The following is an 18,076-nucleotide window of genomic DNA, read 5'->3' as shown; positions in this document are numbered from 1 at the left end:
TGGTATTGTCCTGCCAACTGGCTTTGCAACTTGGTGATGATGTTGTCTTTACCTCTTACCTCTTCCTTGGCATTGTTGTAAGCTTTTAGAATTGTCTCCAACTTAACTTGGAGATCTTCCTTTTCCTTGGCCTCCCTTTCTTCTACTGCAGCACTAAACTTTGCAGTCTCTAGCATAGTGCTAGCAGCTTCCACTACCCCAGTGCTCTGCACTCTTTTCACTATCATTCCTCCAAGGTAACTTGACCTTGGGGTGTCCTTATTCCTCTTATTTTCATCTCTTTTAAGAGACCACATGACCAATGCAGCATTATCTTTGCTGAAAGTGACTCCCTCCATAGGTTTGTTCTCTTTTCTTACTGCCTCTAAAACAAAGGCATCTGCTATGTCCCATTCCGGGAGAATGAGTACCCCAACCCATGCTACCATGTCCCTTCCTTGCTCAGGAGTGATGGTCTTAAACTCATCAGCCATTTCTTTCTTTATCTCTTCCTCTACCACAGCTGGATCTCTGTGGGGCTGCTCACTTTTCCTCTTTTCACACCTAGCATTAAATTTATCAATGTTCTACTTCCACACAAATTGCATGAAAGCTCCTGATGTGACAAAGTTACTATCAGCCAAGAAATCTTCATTGGCTTGCTTGATCTTAGGGTCCCACTCCTAGCCTTTGAACTCATTAGTAGTGATGTTCATTTCAGCAATAAGGGGCTCTTCTGGCATTCCCTCTTCCACTTCATCATATGTGTATGCAATCTCTCCAAGGCTGCCTAATTGTAATAGTTGCTTAGCTACTGCCTACTCATCTCCTATATGAATAGGAGATTTAGATGGAGAGTACAAAGGTTCATCAGATTGTACTTCTTTTCCCACTCTTTGTTTCTTTGGGATATCTTGAATTTCAATGACATCTTGTATCTTCATCTTTCCTTTAGAGGTAGAGGGCTCCCCTTTTGTAGGCATCAACACACTGTAGTTGGCCTTCTTATGCAACATGTAATCACCAGGAGGGATTACTTTGGCAGATGCAGACCTATTCAGAACTAGTCTTTCTTTCTTAGGGTTGTTCTTAATTACAACCTCCCTCTTTTCTTTCAATGTTTGCATCACATCCTCAAAGCAAAGAATCAAGAACTTTATCTTCTCCTCAAAAGGGTGAAAGCTAGACAAAGTGTCATAGCTAGTGTCAAATTGGTGGGGTCTACCTCTGCATATTGCTCTCTTTCTGAACATGCCCTTGAAGAAGTTTTCAGGTTCAGCACATCGGGATATTGCAGTTGACAAATGATACAGTTGAAGGAAATATTCAAAACACTTCCAACCTCCTTTAATTATCACAAATTGGTGTGCTATGGTAACTGTAGGGAAAATGGTCCCTTTACCTCTACCTGTTAACTCTGCTTCTTGCACACCACCAATCTCCTTGAGGATCTCTACAATTCCCACTTTAAGAGGGACCTAGGGTAACAAAAATGGAGTGCCTTTGAAACCATATACTCTTAAAACTATGGAGACAGGGTATTAGTAAATATCACCCCAATTGTGGACAATTTTAACATTCTTAGCAAACTCTTTTGGCCTAATGAATTCCAAAAGAACCTTAGGGACCCTTGGATTCTCTGAACAGATAAGAGTCCTAATCTTAGATGCAGAACACTTATCAAACTTTAAGAATCTTGCATCTTCTCTGTCCCATGATAGCACTGTACTCCATAACTACACTGGCATCTTCTCTCCATTTTTCTCTTTCACAATATTCATCCCACTTGCAAAATAGTCACCACCCTTGAATAAAAACAAATGCATGAGGGAGTACCACCCAAAAGGCCTATCCACTTTCCCATTCTTTATTCCTATCAATCCTTCATGGATACCATCAGTGATAAAGGAAGCATAATCAAAGGTCACTTCCAAAGAGGGATTCAAAATTTGAGCAACCATTAACATGTAATGAGTTGGCATATTTGCTTTAGCATCTTCTCGTAGAATTTAGTAGAATGACCAATATAATCCTTTGGCCCTAAGGGTAAACAAATTTAAAGAAAAATGCTCCTTAGTGTAAGGTCCTATAGCCGTTAACCTGCCTATCTTCATAAAGAATTCTTTAAGAGGCCCATTTCTAAGGTGGTTCCTCTGCACACTGTAAACCTTAGCTAGTGATTTAAAATTAATAGGCTCTAGAAAATTAGTAAATTCACTAAGCCCAAAAGCATTTCAGAACTCCTCATTATTTATTTCAATGAGGGCTTTCCCACTTATATCCTTAACACTTCTTGTAATTGGGTCATAGTTGTGTACAATCTGAGTTAGGAAATCCACATCCATGAATACTCTAGGGACCACTAATTTGCCTACATCCAACTCCCAAATACTTTTTTGTGGGGCTGAGGAGTTTCTCATGCCAAATACAACTTCAAATAATCCCAACCCAGACAACCCAATTTGAGGGTCTCTTAGCCAGTTACCCTTATCATATAATCCCTCTCTTATTTTTAGGCAAGGAGCTCTTGACAGGAGTTTTTTTACCTTTGCAGCCACATTAGTTGACAATGTCAACTATTCAAGGAAGTCATCACAGATAGCCCTCTCCTGGTAATTAACCTTTCCTGAGAATTCTCTCTTAGGTGACATCTTAAAGACTATGCAAGCAACTTAATTACTAACCCCAACTATCCTATGACAAATCAAGACCTCAATCAAAACACACTATTAAGTAATTACCAAACAAGAGTATAAGAGAACCTATTTTTTGCTTGAAGAAATCCGCTCTACAACTGAAGAAATTTGCTCTGCAAGCACTTCTCTACAACTACTTTTCAAAATGATGCCTTCATTCAATTGATACGAGATCATCTACGGTAGTCGGGCTCTTAACTATGACATTGATACTGCATGCTTCGGCCATGCCTTTAGAATTGAATTCATAGAAGAATTAAAAAATTTCACTCCAATGGGTCATAACATGCCTGTGTGTTTTCCTTTTTTCTCTTTCGCCATTTCGCAAGCTTTATCCCACAAGCACTTTACTTTGATGAAGCTATGTCAAGCGTTAGATGGAACTCTAACCGCCTAGCCTTTAACCCCTACCGGGACTGTCAGCTTTTTCACTAACCATGCCTCATCTTGACGGCTAACGATTTTTTGCTATTTTGCAGGAGTTAATCCGATTGCATCTTCGGGCCACGAAACAGTGGGAAGCGTTGGATCAATCTTGAGATTACCATCTTTTAAGTGAGACCTTTATTGCTTACCCCACTTATTCATCATTTAGCAAATGGCATGTGGCATTCGGCCATTAGCTCTGGGAAACTCTTCGGGTTTAGTTCAGAGTCAACCACGTGTGACTATTTGCTACATAACCACCGGTTACACCTTAGCCAGTCCTGAATCACCTTTTGAAACTATGTGTCAAACAACACATCACCATCAAGCTTTACAAGAAGTAATAGCTGTCGCTCAACGTCATGCCAAGAAGAATCTCTTTTTCTCTTTCACCATTTTGCAAGCCTTGATTTGCAGCCACAAAACGATGAGAACCCTTGGATCAAAACAAAGTTGATCCTTTTTTACCTTTATGCTTTATCTACTCTTTGTGCCCACCTTTTCCTTTCACCATTTCGAAGGCTTTAAAACACAAGCATCTTACCCTCACAAACACACGTGGACCATTAGATTAGATCAAACTTGTTCGATGCTTAACAACCTACTCGAATCCGACAGATGTGGGTTTTCTGACTCAGCATTATCCACCTGGTGTCTAGTCATTTCTTATCCTACAACATGACTCATCTTCTTGGACCCACCTTTTAGTCCTTAAATCTGATTCGCTAACCACTTTGATTTTCGGCCACATGCCATTATCTTACTTGCCATCTCAAAGACTAGAATGCTTGCTTGGAACGCCATGTCATTTCGCTGTTTTGCGAAAGTTTCAAGCATCTTCCTCCTGCGAAACTACACTAGTCGTCAGATCTTTGAGAACCTGCGCATTTGTTATGCTTCTATTAAACCTCCCTTTTCCTGGGCCAAAAAACCTTTTGCTATTTCGCAGAGTGTAACATATGAGCATCTATCGGTCACGAAACAATGTGAACTGTTGATTTCTCTTGAACTTGATCACCTTTTAGCCATGGAAAAGTCTTCACCGCTGGGTCCCACCAAGCCTTTTTGCCATTTCACGAAAGGTAATTCACTTGCTTATTTCGGTTGTGAATTAACACTAGCCATTGGATCTTGAGCGAGATGGAGTCTCATTAAACCAGACCAAATGCACACATTTGAACATTCTTTTCCCTTTCACTATTTCGCATAGCTTCACACACTCGCAACTTCGCTTACCGAAATGGTGAAAGCCAAAGATTCATCTGGAAGTTGCGCAACACTTACTGGACCCAACAATATTATAAGGAAAAAGGCATTAGGCATAAAATTTTACAATTATTTAATGACTGCCTAGGTAAATAACAAGGGGGACACTTCACACGACCCCAAGACCCATTACTTAAGTGAATAAAGTAACACAAGAATAGAAACTAGAGGGTTTTGATCAGACATTTGAGTGATTTAAAACCAAAAACCCTCAGCCCTTAAAGACTTAACACAAATTTGAAGCAGTTGATAGCGTGCCTAACTCAAAATTTCAAAAACTTAGCCAATTATGGGAAAAGAAAACCCATTTCTTAAACAACGATAACAGTGGCTTTGACTAGGGATGGTTGATCGCAAGGTCAATACAAGAAACTCAAAAAACTCTGGAGAATAGACCAAATCATAGACCCAAACAAAAAAAATAGGAAACAAACAAAGGACCTACTATGCATTGACTTCAAGAGAAATAATGTTTCAGGAATTGTCCATGCACTAGAAATTCTTGTACTTCATCATTCATATTTTTCACAAAATAAGAATCCTTTCCATTCAAGTCACAGACCACAAAAGGGCCCATCCATAATGATTCAAATTTCTTATGTTTTCCCTTGTCTTATCCTCTTGCATTCCACTGAAGAACAATATCATCAATTTGAAACTTCCTTAATGATGTCCTCTTATCAAAGAGGTACTTGGATTGCAGTTGAATCTTTAGATTTCTCTTATGAGCTAGAGCTTTGATCTCTTCCATTTTGACCATCTGGATCATTTGGTCCTCCATAGGCTTTGATAAATCCATGTCCTCAACTTGCAAGAACCTGTACACTGGAAGAAGATTGTTTACAGGCACTCTGGCCTGTGTACCATATACCAATTCAAATGGTGACATCCCAATGGCCTTCTTGACAGTGATTCTGTCTGCCCACAAAGCTAGTTTCAACTTTTGATCCCATAACCTCTTGTTTTCTTCTAATATTTTCTTGATAATATTCAAGAGGCTTTTATTGTTGGATTCTGCTTTCCCATTTCCTTGAGGATGATAAGGTGAAGAGTAAGACATGAGTATCTCATGACTAGTACAAAAATTGACAAACTCTTCTAACCTAAAACTCATAGCATTGTCCATTACTAATTTCACAGGAACTCCAAATCTAGTTATGATACAATCCATCAAGAAATCAATAACAATTTTACTTGTATCTCTTCTGGTGGGAATGGCTTCAATCCATTTAGTAAAATAATTAGTGGCTACTATGATCCATCTATGACCTCTTCCTGATCTCTCAACAATCTCTCCAATAAAGTCTATCTCCCATTGGACAAAAGGTGCTTCCACTGTGACTGGATTCAAGGGTAGAGCTCCTTCATATTTTAGTTTGGATGAAAACCTTTGACATGGGTCACATCTCCTGACATATTCATGAGCATCCTTGAATAAGGTAGGCCAATAATACCCAGCTCGAACTATCTTCCCAGTAGTTGTCTTAGTAGAATAATGACCTCCGCACGTTCCATCATGCATTTCAATCAGCATTTTATTTTCTTGGAATTCATCTAAACACATGACTAACCCTCCATCTCTATTTCTCCAAAACAAGTCACCTTGAATGAGAACATACTTCTGAGACTTCAATTTTAGAGTTCTTCTCTGATTATGTGTCATTCCTTCTGAAAATGCAACATCTCTTAAAAATCGGACTATCTCTGAATACCAAAGTTGCCTTTCAATACTAGTGACTGAACTACTTTTGACTTCAACATTATTTATCTCAACATTCAGAAGATTAGATTCAGTCATGAGCTTGGCCAGATCTAAACCTCTCACCAATTTGGTGATCTTTATTTCCAAGTCAAATTCTTGGATTCTATTGATCCATCTATACCTTTTTCCTGTAACCTCAGACTGGGACAAAATATCTTTAACTGCAGCATGTGGGACATAAGCAGTGATATTTGCATTCACTAGGTATGGCCTAAAAGCCTTAACATCTTTAACTAAAGAATAAGCCTATTTCTCCATGGTTTCATACTTTAATTCTGCTGCTTGCAAAGACTTGCTATAGAAAGCTATGGGATGTTCATATCCCTCATTATCCTTTTGTAACAACATTGTAGCTACTGTATGGTATGAAGCAAAAGAGAACAGAGAGAAGGGCTTACTGTAATCAGGAGATTTTAGCACTGGTGCTTCCTGAATGGCCTTTTTAATTTCAGCAAAAGCCTTTGAGGCTTCTTGATCCCAACAAAAATTGGTATCCTTCTTGAGCAACTTGACAATGGGTTTCACTATCTCTGCAAAGTTTGCAATGAATCTTCTAACAAAATTTACTTTGCCTAAAAAGGATTGAATACCTTTAACGTTCTTCAGTTTAGACACTTTGTTTATTGCTTCAATTCTTTCAGGGTCTATTCTTACCCCTTCCTTGGAAACAATGTGCCCTAATAATTTTCCTTCAGTGACCCCAAAATGACATTTCTTGGGATTCAATGACACACCAAATTCCAAGGCTTTATTGAACACCTTTTCCAAATGTCCATAGTGGTCATTGGCCTTTTTAGAGAAGCAAGTTAAATCATATTGATAAACCACCATGATGATATTGATGAATTCTTTGAAGGCTACATCCATATCTCTTTGAAATGTAGCTCCAACATTTTTTAATCCAAATGGCATTCTTACATAGACATATGTTCCCCATGGAGTAGTGAAAGCAGTTTTAAACTGTTCAGATTCTCTTACTAACACTTGATTGTATCATGAAAAACCATCCATCATGGACAAAAGATCACAACCTGTTACTCTCTGCAGCATAGCTTCCATATTTGGAGAAGAGTAGTTATCTTTTAAAGAAGCAACATTCAAATTTCTAAAATCCACACACAATGTAATGTCCCCATTTTTCTTTCTTACTAGGACCAGATTGGAGACCCATGAGGAATGTCTTATAGGTTTGATAATCCCCCCTTCTCTTAACTTAGTCAATTCTTGTTGCATCTTAGCTTCTAACAGGGGGATTAATAGGTCTCCATTTCTACCTGAAAGGCTTAGCATATGGAAGTAAAGGAACTTCATGCTGAAAAAGGTCTTGTGTATACACCTTTAGGTCTTCATAAGACCAAGCAAAAACATGTCTATATCTTTTTAATAAATTAATAAGATTAGTTCTTACATGAGGGGGTAATTTCTTCCCAATGTATACTAACTTAGGGGATGATTCAATCCCCAGGTTTACCTCCTCCAATTCTTCCAACTTGGTGGTAGACTACTGATGTAAGTGATTGTCATTATAACTAAACATGCTCTCTAGCTCTACCAAACCTTTAGGTATCTCATTTCCAAACATTGTATCCTTATTGTCAACCACCTCCACCAATGCATTGCAATCAATCTTTTGTCCATCATAATCATCAACACATTGGATGAACCTAAGAATATCTTCATCATCAGCAAAAACTTGCCAATTATACACATTATCAGGGATGGCAGGCCTAGATTTTATTGCCATAGTGGAGATGCCGGTTAGTGTTGCATCATCATTTTTCAATGCAACATTAGCTAGAAAATCTGCCATAATATTCTTTGATCTCTCTATCCAATTAATAGAAAATGCACTAAAATGCTCAATGACATCCCAAACTACATGTTTATATCTCTTTAATCTATCATTTTTGGATGCATATTTGGATCTTACCTGAGAGACAACCAATTTTGAATCCCCTAACACTGTCAATAGCTAGATTCCATGCTTTTTTGCAACCTCAAGCCCCAATAATAGGGCTTCATACTTTGTAGTATTATTTGTGCACTGGAAAGCTAATAAGAAAGAATACTTAAAAGTTATACCTGATGGGGATACAAAAAGAACACTTGCTCCAGATCCTTCTTTGGAACAAGCTCCATCAAAATACATCTGCCATAAACCATATTGTTGTGATTCTAATTCAACCACAATGGGGTCAGTATTCTTCAACTGAGGTAAAACTAGTTGTAACCTAAAATTATCAAGATCCACATCAATCATACAGTTGAGCATACTGGGGTCTACATTTTGAATTACCCCAGGAGCACGTGGTTCTCTATACAACTTGACCTAATTCCCATTTAATGGAATGGTGGCATAAGATAAATCTAGTTGGACATTTTCCCCTACCGCTGCTGCCCACTGCCTGGACAACAACATACCATAATGGGGTTTAGTGTTAGTGACAATAACATCCATTTTATAAGTTGCCTCAGGGAATGCTACTATCTTTACTTCAACATCTCTCATTGTACCTATCACAGGTACTTCCCTGTTATCCATAGCATAGTATTTTCCATATATAGTGGTTACCGATAGTCCTAGTTCTTTCATAACACCATAGGGCATCACATTAGCAACAACTCCTGAATCTATCATGTGGTTTTTTATCAACCAGTTATTTACCAACAAAGTAACATAGAAAGGATCTACTTGTGAAGGCTCTTGAGTGATAGTGGTTCCAACACAAACCTATGGGGTTTTGAATTCTTGATCCTTTCCAATTTTAGCTGAATCGGTGGGTAGGACTGTACCTCACTAGGCCTTCTAAGATGAACTTCTTCATCTTCAATTGTTACCACATTCAAGGTAGGATGCCAATATAGAGTTAGTTGTCCTTGAACAAACCTTTCATTATCCAACACATCACTATATTCACTTTCTATAATAGTCTCAAACATGTTAATGTTAGGCTCAGCTTCTTGTCTCAAGGATTCTTCAAGAGCTTGAGCTACTGCATACTAACGAGGAGAATGTGGCCCATCACAAGCAATACACCAAGGAGTATTTTCTATATTATGGACATTTTTCCCTTTTAAGGGATTTGGAGTGTCCTGATTTTGAGCAATTTTCGGCCTCTCATTCTGGGGTTTACCATCTTTCTAGTTGGTACTATAAGGCATGTCATGCAGTCTAGGGGGTCTATCTTGCCAGTTATAATGAGGCTTGTCATTTTTTTTTACCTTGGCAGTCAAATCCTTCATAGCAATGACCAACTTTTCTATCTTGTCTTCCTCCTTAGAAACTTTGCTAGGTTGATGTTTTGTTTCTTGCCATAACCTACCATTTGTTCTCCTTCCTAACTTCCCAGATGCTTTTCTATTGCTTTCCACATTAATGGCAATCCTAAATGCATCCCTCAAGTTATGTGGATTTTTATCTCTCAAGATATAGGCCATCTTAGAATCAAATGCATTATAATAGGTGTTCAAACACATGTTATCATCTAACCTCATCACCTGATATAATCTATGCATGGCCTTTTGAAATCTGGCATTGATATCGATGACCATTTCATTATCAGATTTTTTGATGTTATTAAATTCATTGAGCATGAAGCTCACATTTGTTTTATCATCGTATTGTTCTTGAAAAAAATTCTTAAAGTCCTCCCATGACCCAATGCTATTAACTGGAAGACCTCTGTACCAATCTCTTGCATCATCAACCAGGGACTGAACAAACAATTTCATTATGACATCCTCATCCACTATCTCATAATCATTTATTAGGTCCCCAAAAGATTTTAAATGTTCTTCAGCACTAATTGCATTGTTTCTAGCAAATTTATGGAGTCTATCCCTTAACTCAGTGGGAACATGGTTGGGATATCTTGGGATCCCATCAAAGAACAATTGTCTATACTACTCCAAATTGATAGGTCTCCTTTGAAAAGGGTTAGCAACATTATTGTTTCCCATGTTCATTCCGACTTTTGGAATTGGGGACTGAGATATTTGGCTATGCTGATTGTTCATAGGGATTTGACTAACTATTGCTATATTAGTAGGCACAGTAGACTGAATTTTAACTAGGGGAAGGGAAATTTTCTGAGGATCAGGCTTACTAAGACCTTCTAATGGAAAAATAATAGGGGAAGCTTTTAAGTAGCTAATTTTTCTTTTCACTTCATGATTAGCTGCTTCTAACTAAGCTTTCTCTAGTTCCATTTGGAGATCCTCTTTTTCCTTCCTCATTCTTTCCATCTCTCTCTCATGTGCTAATAGCCTATGAGAAATCTCTTCTGTATTTTTAGATCCAGTTCCATCATCCACCCATTTCTGCTTTCCTTTATCAACTTTATTCCTAGGAGGCTATGAATCACTAAGCATTTCCCTATTTGGTTGGACTACTGACCTATATGCTGGCTTGGCCTTGGGGATCAGAATTTCTCTGATCACAGGGCCTTCCTCATCACTCTTTTCTTTTTCCTTGGCCAATACTTCAAGATCAGCTATCTATCTAAGAAGCCTATCTCTCTCCATTAGTTTTGCTTTAACCTCCTTCTCCTTATTTGCTTCCTTTTGGGCTCTTAAGGAGATTAAGTGGTGAACCCTCCTATTTAAATCTTCTATTTCTTGTGACACTTTATCTTCATTAGGTAAATTCTCCTCAGAGTCAGATATATTGACTTGATCAATATCAATCAAGCTAATATTTCCATCAATTGTTCTAGGAACAAAATGTCTGATTGCATTTGAACTAGTCCTATCTCTCGCAGACACACTAACATGAGATATATCTTGATTTAAAGCATGAGCATTATCTATATTTCCAAAAAATCCAGAATGGAAACCTAATATATCATGTTTAGAATCTCTGGAAGAAGAATTAGACTTTGCATAAATAGGTCGATCAGGTGTTTTACTGGTATTGTTATTCTTTTGCACCCAAGCAACATTTGATGGTTCGTGAAGCACTGATCTCTTCTGACCTCTTCGTGACTATTCTGGCAAACCTTCTTGCAAAGTTTCACGATGATGCTTCTCCATGAATGATCTGGTGTTTTTTCCTCCTTGCATTATGCTTGTCTTCTTTTTAGAATTCTATATATTCCACAAGGACTGGTTCCAAGATAACAGAGTCGCCACCCACAAGACTATGGGAAATAAGAAAACAAGCTTTGAAAGAAATGTCACAATTCTTCAAACCAAAATAATATATCAAGAAAACAGACGGAACTTTCAAGAAGAGACTCCCAGACATCACTGCTATATTCCCTAAAACACCAATCTATTCCACAAATACACGATGATTCTCTTCATATATTTTAGGCACAAATCTACGTTTGGATTTTCACTATGACTCTCCCCAGTAGAGTCACCACTTTTGTTGGTCTCAAAATCTGATTCACTTTATCATCCTTATAGTGACATGATAACTCTGTATGCAGAAGAGATATTAAAGAGAAGGAAACTTCCAGGACAACATATGACAAGGTTTGATTAACCTTCTACACTTCAGACTTATTCAAAGTCAAGGTGGGTATACCTATGTGAACTAAATTCACACTTTTAAAAGATAAATCCATAGCAAACAAGTTCAAAAACCAGTGGATTTAATCACCTTAAAACGAACTGAAACAAAGGAATGAAAATTGTACTCATTTTCAGTATTGACCTACAAAATATGTAATAGACACCCTTGATCTATACCAGTGCCTTATCCGAGGTCACAAAGTCATCTAAATTCAAACAATACTCCCACAATCAAATATCTCCACATATCCCATTAGTTTGGCTTCTGCAGATCCGTATATATGCCTGACACACATAAGAATTTATTCATACCAAATTAAACTACACTCATCAAGATTCAAAGTATCCCACAAAGAATTTACTGGTAGAAATTATTCTTGCATATTTAATTCCCCTCTTGAAGAGAAAAGCTAAGAAACATATCTATTGAAAGTTGCCTTACAACCCCTATTCAGATGAAATAACCCTAGATTATTCAGAATGAAACAATAAACACTTCCAAACATATTTGAAGACAACACAAAGTTAAACTCAAAACCAATGGTCTGTATATTGATATTTTCTTCAAAAAAAGTATTACAAAAACCTTTGAATATTCTCCATTAAAACTTGGAAAAGCTCAGATAAATTTCTGCAGAGTTTTCTTAAAATTATTTTTGATCCATCTTTTTTTACTAGTCTTGGTATCCATTTATAACAATATGGATGCATACAAAGCTTCGGACTTTCCTAGGAGAGTTTGTTACAATCATTACTTTTCAAGAAGAAGTTACAAAACCTTTTACAAATGCGGTTACAAGTCTCTTTCAACATCTGCGGCTTCTTCCTCTTGTTGTTTTATTGCAACATCTTCTAACTGCTCCACATCAAGCACTGCATATTTATTTGTCCATTCCTGATATAGCTCATCAGTAGGCCATGAGAAGTTAATTACTTTTGCTTTTTTCTTGGCTAATCTTTTCCAAGAATTTCTCATTTTATTGACCTCTGAATTTAGGAAACCATAATGAGATTTAATTTTCTCAATCTCTTCAATTATTTTAACAAATATGGAGGCATCCTCTGATTTGACAATTCCTTTTATCCTTAATGACAATTTGGGTTCTAATTCCTTAAGCCATATTTGTTTGTCCTTTAATTGGTTTGGGCTGACAAAACCTCCTGGGAGCAATTCAAAAACCTAATCAATGTACTCTTTCTTGTACAAGTTGATCTTTTTGTCTGCATTATCTACTCCTTTTGTTGAATTTACTAAATCCTTAGTCATATCATTTGTAGATTTAATAATAGGGTAAGCCCCTACCTCATCATAGGATACACAAATCAGTTCTATATCCTGCTCTCTAGGTCTCCATTTATAAAAAATAGGCGTTAACATATCCTTATCCCCATTTAACTCGTTCCACATTTCCATAATCTTACTCATGTTGTTATACATTAGTGTAGACCCTATAGTGTCAGCAAAACTTAAAATTGTAGCTTTTACCCTCTCTTCATACTTCTTTTCATATAAGGCTTGAGCCTATTTTAAATTCTCCAACTCATGGGGAGTGATCTCGATCAACTGAGAACTAGAAGGTGCTGGAGATGGTGGGAACTCAATAATGGGGCTGGTAGGCGGAGGTCTTGTAGGAGAAGAGGAGATCATCAATGTTGAGGAGTCACCTTGATGGTATTGTCCTGCAAACTAGCTTTGCAGCTTGGTGATGATGCTATCTTTACCTCTTACCTCTTCCTTGGCATTGTTGTAAGCTTTTAGAACTATCTCCAACTTAACTTGAAGATCTGCCCTTTCCTCGGCCTCCCTTTCTGCTACTGCAACACTAAACTTTGCAGTGTCTAGTACAATGCTAGGAGCTTCCACTACCCCAGTGCTCTACACTCTTTTCACTATCATTTCTCCAAGGTAACTTGTCCCTGGGGTGTCCTTAATCCTCTTATTTTCATCTCTTTTAAGAGACCACATGACCAATGCAGCATTATCTTTGCTGAAAGTGACTCCCTCCATAGGTTTCATCTCTTTTCTTACTGCCTCTAAAACCAAGGCATCTGCTATGTTCCATTTGAGGAGAATGAGTACCCTAACCTATGCTACCATGTCCCTTCCTTGCTCAGGAGTGATGGTCTTAAACTCATCATCCATTTCTTGCTTTATCTCTTCCTCTACCACAGCTGGATCTTTGTGGGGCTGCTCACTTTTCCTCTTTTCACACCTAGCATTAAATTTATCAATGTTCTGCTTCCACACAAATTGCATGAAAGCTCCTGATGTGACAAAGTTACTATCAGCCAAGAAATCTTCACTAGCTTACTTGATCTCAAGGTCCCACTCCTAGCCTTTGAACTCATTAGCAATGATGTTCATTTCAGCAGTAAGGGGCTCTTCTGGCATTCCCTCTTCCACTTCATCATATGTGTATGCTATCTCTCCAAGGCTTCCTAATTATACTAGTTGCTTAGCTACTGCCTGTTCATCTCCTATATGAATAGGAGATTGAGATGGAGAGTACAAAGGTTCATCAGATTGTACTTCTTTTCCTACTCTTTGTTTCTTTGGGCTATCTTGAATGTCAATGACATCCTGTATCTTCCTCTTTCCTTTAGAGGTAGAGGGCTCCCCTATTGTAGGCATCAACACATTGTAGATGGACTTCTTATGCAAAATGTAATCACCAAGAGGGATTACTGTGGCAGATGCAGACCTATTTAGAACCAGTCTTGCTTTCTCAGGGTTGTTCTTAATTACAACCTCCCTCTTTTCTTTCAATGTTTGCATCACATCCTCAAAGCAAAGAATTAAGAACTTTATCTTCTCCTCAAAAGGGTGAAAGCTAGATAAAGGGTCATAGCTAGTGTCAAGTTGGTGTACAAATTCTAAAGCCTTTTTGTAGGCCACCCACTTTTTCTTCCTCATCTGTTGCTCATCTAAATCAAACTCAATCCTAATGAGGTCTTCAGGAAATTGGATTTGGTGGGGTCTACCTTTGCATATTGCTCTCTTTCTGAACATGTCATTGAATAAGTCTTTAGGGTTAGCACATCAGGATACTATAGTTGACAAATGATACGGTTAAAGGAAATCTTCAAAACACTTCCAACCTCCTTTAATTATCAAAAATTGGTGTGCTATGGTAACTGTAGGGAAAATGGTCCCTTTACCTCTGCCTGTTAACTCTGCTTCTTGCACACCACCAATCTAGCTAAGGATCTCTACAATTCCCACTTTAAGAGGGACCTGATAGGGTAACAAAAATGGAGTGCCTTTGAAACCATATACTTTGAAAACTGTGGAGATAGGGTATAAGTAAATATCACCCCAATTATGGACAATTTTAACATTCTCAGCAAACTCTTTTGGCCTAATGAATTCCAAAAGAACCTTAGGGACTCTTGGATTTTTTTGAACAGATAAGAGTCTTAATCTTACATGCAAAACACTTATCAAACTTTAAGAATGTTGCATCTTCTTTGTCCCATGATAGCACTGTACTCCATAACTACACTAGCATCTTCTCTCCATTTTTCTCTTTCACAATATCCATCCCACTTGCAAAATAGTCACCACCCTTGAATAAAAACAAATGCATGAGGGGGGAGTACCACCTTAAAGGCCTATCCACTTTCCCATTCTTTATTTCTATCAATCCTTCATGGATAGCATCAGTGATAAAGGAAGCATAATCAAAGGTCACTTCCAAAGAGGGATTCAAAATTTGAGCAACCATTAGCATGTAATGAGTTGGCATATTTGCTTCAGCATCTTCTCCTAGAATTTGGGAGAGTGACCAATATAATCCTTTGGCCCTAAGGGTAAACAGATTTAAAGAAAAAGGCTCCTCAGTGTTATGTCCTATAGCCATTAACCCGCCTATCTTCATAAATAATTCTTTAAGAGGCCCCTTTCTAAGGTGGTTCCTCTGCACACTGTAAACCTGAGCTAGTGATTTAAAATTAATAGGCTCTAGAAAATTGGTAAATTCACTAAGCCCAAAAGCATTTCTGAACTCCTCATTATTTATTTTAGTGAGGGTTTTCCCACTTATATCCTTAACACTTCTTGTAATTGGGTCATAGTTGTGTGCAATCTGAGTTAGGAGATCCACATCCATGAATACTCCAGGGACCACTAATTTGCCTACATCCAACTCCCAGATACTATTCTATGGGGCTGAGGAGTTTCTCATGCCAAATCTAACTTTAAATAATCCCAACCCAGACAACCCAATTTGAGGGTCTTTGAGCTAGTTACCCTTATCATATAATCCCTCTCCTATTTTTAGGCGAGGAGCTCTTGGCACGAGTTCTTTTACCTTTGTAGCCACATTAGTTGACAATGTCAACTATTCAAGGAAGTCATCATAGATAGCCCTCTCCTAGTAATTAACCTTTCCTGAGAATTCTCTCTTAGGTTCCATATTAAAGACTATGCAAGCAACTTAATTACTAACCCCAACTATCCTATTAAAAATCAAGACCTCAATTAAAACACACTGTTAAGTAATTGCCAAACAAGAGTATAAGAGAACCTGTTTTTTGCTTGAAGAAATCCGCTCTACAATTGAAGAAATTTGCTCTGCAAGCACTTCTCTACAATAACTTTACAAAATGATGCCTTCATTCAATTGATATGAGATCATATACGGTAGTCGGGCTCTTAACTGCGACATTGATACCGCATGCTTTGGTCGTCCCTTGAGAATTGAATTCATAGAAGAATTCAAAAATTTCGCTCCAACGGGTCATAACATGCCTCTGTGTTTTCCTTTTCGCTCTTTTGCCATTTCGCAAGCTTTATCCCATGAGCACTTTCCTTTTGCGAAGCTACGCTAAGTGTTAGATGGAACTCTAACCACCTGGCCTTTAACCCCTACCGGGACCATCAGCTTTTTCACTAATCACTCCTCATCTTGATGGCTAATGGTTTTTTGTTATTTCGCAAGAGTTAATCCACTTGCATCTTCGGGCCACGAAACAGCGAGAAGCATTGTATCAATATTGAGATGACCATCTTTTAAGTGAGACCTTTATTGCTTACCCCACTTATTCACCAGTTAACAAATGGCACATGGCATTCAGCCATTAGCTCTAGGAAACTCTTTGGGTTTAGTTCAGATTCAACCACATGTCACTATTTGCTACATAACCGCCGGTTACACCTTGGTGGGTCCTGAATCACCTTTTGAAACTATGTGACAAATGACACATCACCATCAAGCTTTACAAGAAGTAATAGCTTTCGCTCTACGTCATGCTGAGAAGAATCTCTTTTTCTCTTTCGCCATTTCATAGGCCTTAAAATTCGTTTGATTTGTAGCCATGAAATGACGAGAACCCTTGGATCAAAACAAAGTTGATCCTTTTTTACCTTTATGCTTTATCTACTCTTTGGGCCCACCTTTTGCTTTCGCCATTTTGTGGGCTTTAAAGCACAAGCATCTTATCCTCACAAACACACGCGGACCGTTAGATTAGATCAAACTTGTTCGATGCTTAACAACCTACTCGAATCTGGTAGACATGGGTTTTCTGACTTAGCATTATCCACCTAGTGTCTAGTCATTTCTTATCCCACAGCATGACTCATCTTCTTGGACCCACCTTTTAGTCCTTAAATCTGATTTTCTGACCACTTTGATTTTCAACCATGTGCCATTATCTTACTTGCCATCTCAAAGACTAGACTGCTTGCTTGGAACACCATGTCATTTTGCTGTTTTACGAAAGCTATCTTTCAAGCATCTTCCTCTTGTGAAACTGCGCTAGCCATCAGATCTTTGAGAACCTGTGTATCTATTATACTTTTATTAAACCTCCCTTTTCCTGGGCCAAAAAACCTTTCGCTATTTTGCAGAGCGTAACATATGAGCATCTATCAGTCATGAAATAATGCGAACCGTTGATTTCTCTTGAACTTGATCACCTTTTAGCCATGGAAAAGTCTTCACCGTTGGGTCCCACCAAGCCTTTTCACCATATCATGAAAGGTAATTCACTTGCTTATTTCAGCTGCGAATCAATGCCAGCCATTGGATCTTGAGCAAGATGGAGTCTCATTAAACCAAACCAAATGCACACATTTGAAAAATGCTTTTCCCTTTTGCTATTTTGCATAGCTTAACACACCCACAACTTCTCTTAATGAAATGGTGAAAGCTGAAGATTCATCTGGAAGTTGCACAACACTTACTGGACCCGACAACATTAGAAGGAAAAAGGCATTAGGCATAAAATTTTACAATTAGTTAATGATTACCTAGGTAAATAACAAGGGGGACACTTCACACGACCCCAAGACCCATTACTTAAGTGAATAAAGTAATGTAGGAATAGAAACCAGAGGGTTTTGATTAGACATTTGAGCGATTTAAAACCAAAAACCCTAAACCCTTAAAGACTTAACACATATTTGAAGAAGTTGATAGCATGCCTG

The sequence above is a fragment of the Cryptomeria japonica genome, chromosome 5 (assembly GCF_030272615.1).
Source record: "Cryptomeria japonica chromosome 5, Sugi_1.0, whole genome shotgun sequence".
Lineage (NCBI taxonomy): Eukaryota > Viridiplantae > Streptophyta > Pinopsida > Cupressales > Cupressaceae > Cryptomeria > Cryptomeria japonica.
The sequence above is the reverse complement of the archived record's forward strand: the minus strand, read 5'-3'. Positions refer to the sequence as shown.